Below are 6,645 nucleotides of genomic sequence, written 5' to 3' on the forward strand. Positions count from 1 at the left end.
GGCGCTGGTGTGGTACACTCTACAGGGAGGGCTGGGCGACACGGCGCTGGTGTGGTACAGCCTACAGGGAGGGCTGCATTCTTATCTGTATGAACTATTGCTATGTAATTAAACAATTGCTACTTTTTGTGGTAGAAATATAAAACACTGGTGTATGTTACCAATGTTTTATATAATGTTTATATAACATTTTATATAATCCCTTCTTTTTCTTACAAAGAAATAATCCTTTCCTTTTCTTACAAGGTTAACAGCATTATCCTGCAATCCCAGCTATGTCCACACAAGGACACATTCATAGCATATTCAACTATTCATCACAGATTCTTTCATACATAGCAGATGAAAGCATATTTAATAAAAACTAGAAGCAGATATCTTCAATGATTAATGGACAAATTGATTTACCAATATCAATTAAATACTTTTTAATAATCAATACATTATCAAACTGTGAAAACACACAGACTAAACTTAAATACATATTTCTAGGTGAAAGGAGCCACTATGGAAAGGTTGTTTATTGCATGATTCTGATCTTATGACATTTTGATAAAGGTGAAAGTACAGAGAAAATAAAAAGTCAGTGATTGCCAGAGGGTCAAAGTAAGGGAAAAAAGATCTAGGAAGTGAAGAGAGTTTTAGGGCAGTGACTTTGTTTGATACTGCAGTGATGGACACATAAAAGATGACACAACCACAGTGAAACTGAGAAATTAAGCAAATGGATGGCAGGTGACATGAGTCACATTTCCTAGCTCTGTGTGAACTTTCAGACAAGCAAGTAGAGGTAGAATCATGTGTGTAGTAGTAGACTAGAGTTGGACTCCCCATTATTACAATATTATTTCATGTCTATTTCAGTACAGACACAAGACAGCATACACCACAGTAGTATAGATGGAGGTTTTCTACGTGTACACAACCATATACATGTACATTTGTACATATTCTCTTGCTCTGTCAAGTGAGATTCTAAAAGAAATGGCATCTTATAGCAGTAAACATATCCGTGGTCTGGATCATATTTCCAATGTCTTTCTCCAACACAGCCGATGATAATTCTAGGACAAGTAATATTCAAGACTTATCTAGAACGTCTTATAGTCTTAGAAGTTGAGATTTATTCAAAATAAATGATACCTTAGAAAGGTATCAAAGGCACACAGTGAAAAGATGCTTCAATAGCCAAAGCTACAACAACGTGAGAAAAAAATGAATCCAGTAGTACTGGGCTGGAGCCTTGAGGATAGACTAAATAGCCACAAGCCCATACTGGTGTGAGTAACTAATTGTTTGTGCATAAGTGGGAAGAAGACATGAATTTCCAATTCATGCTTATGTACATATTCTCATCAGTGACGTAGTGCATCGTTTTCCACGTCCTGAGTCACTGCTTTCTGAAGACTATCGTTCAGGAAGGAGGAAGGAATAACTTGCAGTAGGGAAACATGACAAACATTATCTCAGATCGGCAACCAAGCAAGCTCAACAAGAGTGAAAAGTCTCATTGGTGGCATGCACTCTTGTAGGGATCTATTTGTCACAGATTCTTTCATACATAGCAGATTATTTATATTTAATAAAAACTAATGAGAGTGGCACACTGCCAAAAGTGGTCACTCAGGTTAGTGTCATGATTAGAAAAAAAAAAATCCACCAATTTGAAAAACAGTGTAAAAAGTATTTAGTAGTGCTCTTTAATGTGGGCAAGTGGGGCAACCTGCTCTGGTCCCTCTTCTGCCCCTCTCTCCTATACGAGCTTTCTTTCCTCGAATAAATATATTCTGCTCTTAAAAAAGATGGGTAAGATCAGCAAAACACAAGGAAAGTCTGAGAACTCCAACTTTGACTTAGCCATAGTCAAGAGGAAGCTGAAGCAACATAACATCATCTGTTGTTTCAAATTTCATGGGGTTGTACTCTGAGTAAAGGAGTCAACAGAGAGCTCAAAGAAATCAAATAGCCTGGATAGGCCAATTCATGCATAAAAAATTGGAAGACTGTGGTTCACTTTCTCTCCTTGGAGTAAACATATTGTGAGGAAATAAGCAACATTGAGGAAGCCACAATACTCATGCCATGAACGAATAAAACACCTGTGCTTTCAGGGCCGTGGAGATGTCCTGCTAGCCTCATAAATGCTAGTCCAGATGTCACGCAGCTGGAATCTTCTGGGTCACAAGAGAACCACTTGATGGCTTCTCCACCAACTTGATTGGTTCTCGGCTTTGACTAAAGGACAAAGGTGCTATGCCTACATGGCTCAAGAGAGTAAAAGGAAAACACTTTCTTTATTTTTTTTCAAAGTTTTATTGATAAACAGATAGCAATGAGACAGTTTCAAATCAAATCGGAAGGACAGTTTCAACAAATAATACACTGCATATATTCTTCTTAGTGGTTAATTGCTGTACAAGATGCGGACTTGAGATCCTATTTACAAACACCATTAGAACAAATAATTCTATTCATTAAGAGAATGCAACTATATATCTATCCCAACTACTTTGAATACACAGATACAAAATGGACATTCATCGGTATACCCCATTTTTTCTAAGTTCCATTATTGAATATTATAGGTGTGTAAACTCAGCAAAATATTCTAAAAGAGTCCAGTAGCCCATAATAGCATTGGGTCTTCTGTTTAACTGGCAATGTCAGAAATTATTGACCTGAGTCCCCCACAGCTCAACATAACAGCATGGCTTTATTTCCTATATTTCGTCTTCATACTTTTCTACTGGATGGTTAAGACCAAGGTAAAGCATGACCTATGCAACAAGAGTTGTAGCTTTTTGGTCTGAGAAGGTCAGTGAAATCCCCTCAGGATTTATCCTGAGATCCTGTACCTAAAACACTATCTTATGATGGGAAAATCAACTTTTTGTCATTGTTATTAGAAGCCTGTGGACTCTGCTCAGAGCAGAGGGTCATAAAGTTACCTAGCAGAGAGATCTCTTAAGTCATGATTTTACTTCAGTGGGCCTAAAATATCTGGGCGACAGTTGACACTTATCTTAAATGGACTCTACTCTTTTTATACAGCAAGCCCTTGGAAACAGAAATGAAATGAAATGTCTCTCATGCTATAATAACCTCTGCATTGAATTTCCCATGAGAGAAATGATTTCAAAATTGATATGTCTTACATAAGCAATGAAAATAGGGTCCTTACTGAGTTTAATTTCAATACTGCAGAGTTTTGGGCTGTGGGTGATACTATTCATACATTAAATATAAATACTGAAGTCTTCGCTGTAATTGTCATGGTGAGAACTGCTGCTCAGCACTGAGCTTTCCTTCTGGGACACTTGGGATCATCCGAGATAACCCTTGCCTGCTGGTCGGCTACCTTCAGGTGCAGGCTGTTCTAAATAATTTTCATATATTAATTTATCTAACTCTCTAATCTTGTGTGGTAGGCACAGACATAGTTCTCTTTTTATAAAAGATGAGTTGAATGCTTCAGACGATTAGAGCACTTATGTAACTTTGTGGTTGTAGCAGGCAGCGTGTCAGCCTCAGGCTCTACAGCCTTGAGCTAAAGGTTTTTGCAGAGATATAAGTCTATTCTTTGAGATTTAATCAATGAAAATAACTTCAATCCTACAGCCTGATAGTTACCATCTGAGAAGGCAATAATGGTTGTAGCTATGACTCAAATATAAGCCCAAAATCAAGTGCTGCAAATTTAACCCCCAATGTACTAGCTTATGGGGAATTCTCCTTGACTTTGATTGAATCGTAACTGCTTGCACAGAGTAAAGCCTAATGAAAACTGTTTTGGTTCTAAGGACCCCACTCTCATAAATAGATTAATGTTGTTATAAAAGAGCTTCAGGCTGTGAGTTCAGTCTCTTGGTCTCTCTTTCTGGCTCTGTGCCCTACTGACCTGCGGCAGTTCAGCAGGAAGGCCCTTCCTTGCTGATATAACTACTCGGGATTTGACTTGTCAGCCTCCAGATCTATGAGCTAGTACATTTGTGTTTATTGTAACTTATAATAAACAGTCTCAGGCATTCTGCTATAATGATAAAAATATACCAATACAGAAGCAAAACATTTTGCATTTCACTTTGATTTCATTTCAGATTTTTAGTAACGAATCTTTAAAACATAATATTTTAAATGGATAATTTTGTCTGTTTCTGTTTCCCAGAACTGCCATAATAAAGTGCCACTGCCAGGGGTGGTGGCACTTGCCTGTAATCCCAGCACTCAGGAAGCTGAGGCGTGAGGATCAGCATGAGTTTGGGGCCAGTCTGGTCTACATAAGCGGGTGCAAGGCTAGCCTGAACTATGTAGCAAGACCCTGTCTCAAAACTGCGCACAAACAAAAAGCAAATGAACAAAATACCACACACTAGATAGCATAAAACAAAAGGAATTTTGTCACAGTTTTGAAGACTAGAAATCTGAAGTCCAGGTGCTGGTAAGGTCAGGGCCTTCTACGTGGGCAAGGGAAGCACACTGTCCTTTTCTGCCTTTTGATGACTGCTGGTAATCCTTGATGCTCCCTGGACTGCACACACAGGCATGCCTGTCTCTGCCTCTGTTGTCACACAGCTGTGTCCACGTAAGCGTTTTCTGTCCCTGCTACCCCTGCTGTAAGAGCACCAGGCCTCATTTAATTTGATCACATCTACCAATCCCCTGTTTCCAACCACGTCCCACCTGGAGGTTCTGGGTGAGTAATTTTAGGGAGGGACTTCATTTGAAAATTGAGCATTTAAGCACTCGGGAGTTTTTGGCCATTGTCACTATACATAAATAATAAAATACTAAGGTGAAGGATATGTTAATTTCCCACAATTATCACTACTTATTATACATATGTATAGAAACATCATGCTGTGTTCTGTAAGTATGTGTAACTATTAAGAGTCAACATAAAAATAAAATGAAATGAAAAACAATTGCATCATTCTGCTGATTTTAATATATGGTTCTACATTTTAAAAAAAAAAGTGAGGGCAGGCCAAATAGCTCAGTGGATTAAAGCACCTGCAAGCAGGCACAGGGGCCGGGGGCTTGATTCCTGGACCTGCCGTGCAGGCCCCGCTCCTGGGGCCTGCTGAGAAGGCAACTGAGACTGGGAGTCATGGTGCGCGCGTGTAATCCCAGCTCTGAGGAGGCTGTAAACAGGCGGATCAGTATGAGTCCGATCTAGTAGTGAGACCCTGAACACCCTCTAGACCCTTCCCTAAAATACAGAAAAAAAAAAAAAAAAATGAAGGAGCTAGGGAGATTTCTGTTCATATTTAGTGAGCTAATGAAGTACCACCAAGAAAAAACCAGACTATCTGTTGTTGAATTTTATTTAATTTGCGTTTGATTCAAACAACTATTTGCATCCCTTGTTATTCTCTTTAACTGTGAATCTGGCAGCCTGGGTCGATTCCTAAATGTAACTCAAAGCAACATGGCACCTGGCAATTAGGGGCCCGATAGCTCGCGCAAGTTCCAAAGATGCCATGGTAATAGTTGTCTATTTATAAATGTTTTCACTTCCTGCATCTGAGTATGGGAGGATCAGATGCTGTACTTTAGATGTATGGCTTCAGGGGCAGTAAACTCCTCAACACGAAGTTCAGCAAAATCACAGGTTCTGTTCTCACTTCTCCCTTTTATATTTTGGGGCCTGCTGACTCCTTCTGTACTCCCAAGAACTCAGTAGACCAACTCACATAGTTTATTTCAAAAACTGATCTTTAAGCACCCTTTTCGGCTATTATCACCACGATGAAGAATAGTTGGGTGGAAGGTCAGGAACAGTGCTCAAACTTCCCTATTTTGATATGAATTCTTGGGGCCAGAGAAAGTACCGGCTGGAAAGACGGAAGTTGCGTGCAATAGCTAGGGACATTCCTTTGTTTTTATTATTTACTGGTTAACAACGGGCAACAGAACATCTTCAAAAGTCAGTGATACAGGTACTTGTCTCCTCTTCTTCCTCCTGACCTCCCCGGGTGATCCCCAGATGTCACATGTGTGGAACCTTGACAGTTGGCAGAAATGGCTTGGCTTATTGGAGACAGAGTTGGCTGAGCAGGATAATTGTTCAATAATAAATGTCTACATCTGAGATTATAAATTTAGATTTTTAAACAATGACATACTGCCCCTGGGTTATCTCATCTGCTTAGAGAACAAACAAAAAATTATTCATCTTTTATTAATTTCTGCAAGAAAAACAGAGGCAGATGAGTACAATCCTGGGAAGCCATGAGTCTGGAGGTTGGGTGGAATCCAAGGCTGCCTCTGCATGCCCTGACTTCCATGCTGTGTTCCACATCATGAGATGAGGGCACAGATACTGCCAGTGTGAAGACACAGCATGGGTTAGAGCGATGCCAGCGACCACAACACATAAGTCCATAGATTTGTGGTTTCTCCAGAAGAATTACACTTCTAGCTCATGGAAGTCCACAGCACATATTCTGATGAAAAGGCATGGCTTATTCAGTGGGCCGGGGACTCAACACATGTGGCTGCAGCTCCTCCAACTCAGTAGGCCAGGTGGTGATGCTTAAACTCTCTTATACACACAACTCTCTTCTGCCTCACAACTGGTTAACAATGCATACAGTTTCCAAGCTCATTCCATGGGTCACATGGCCACATTTAAGTCAGTGATGG

The sequence above is a fragment of the Octodon degus genome, unplaced genomic scaffold, assembly GCF_000260255.1.
Source record: "Octodon degus isolate 3935 unplaced genomic scaffold, OctDeg1.0 scaffold00054, whole genome shotgun sequence".
Lineage (NCBI taxonomy): Eukaryota > Metazoa > Chordata > Mammalia > Rodentia > Octodontidae > Octodon > Octodon degus.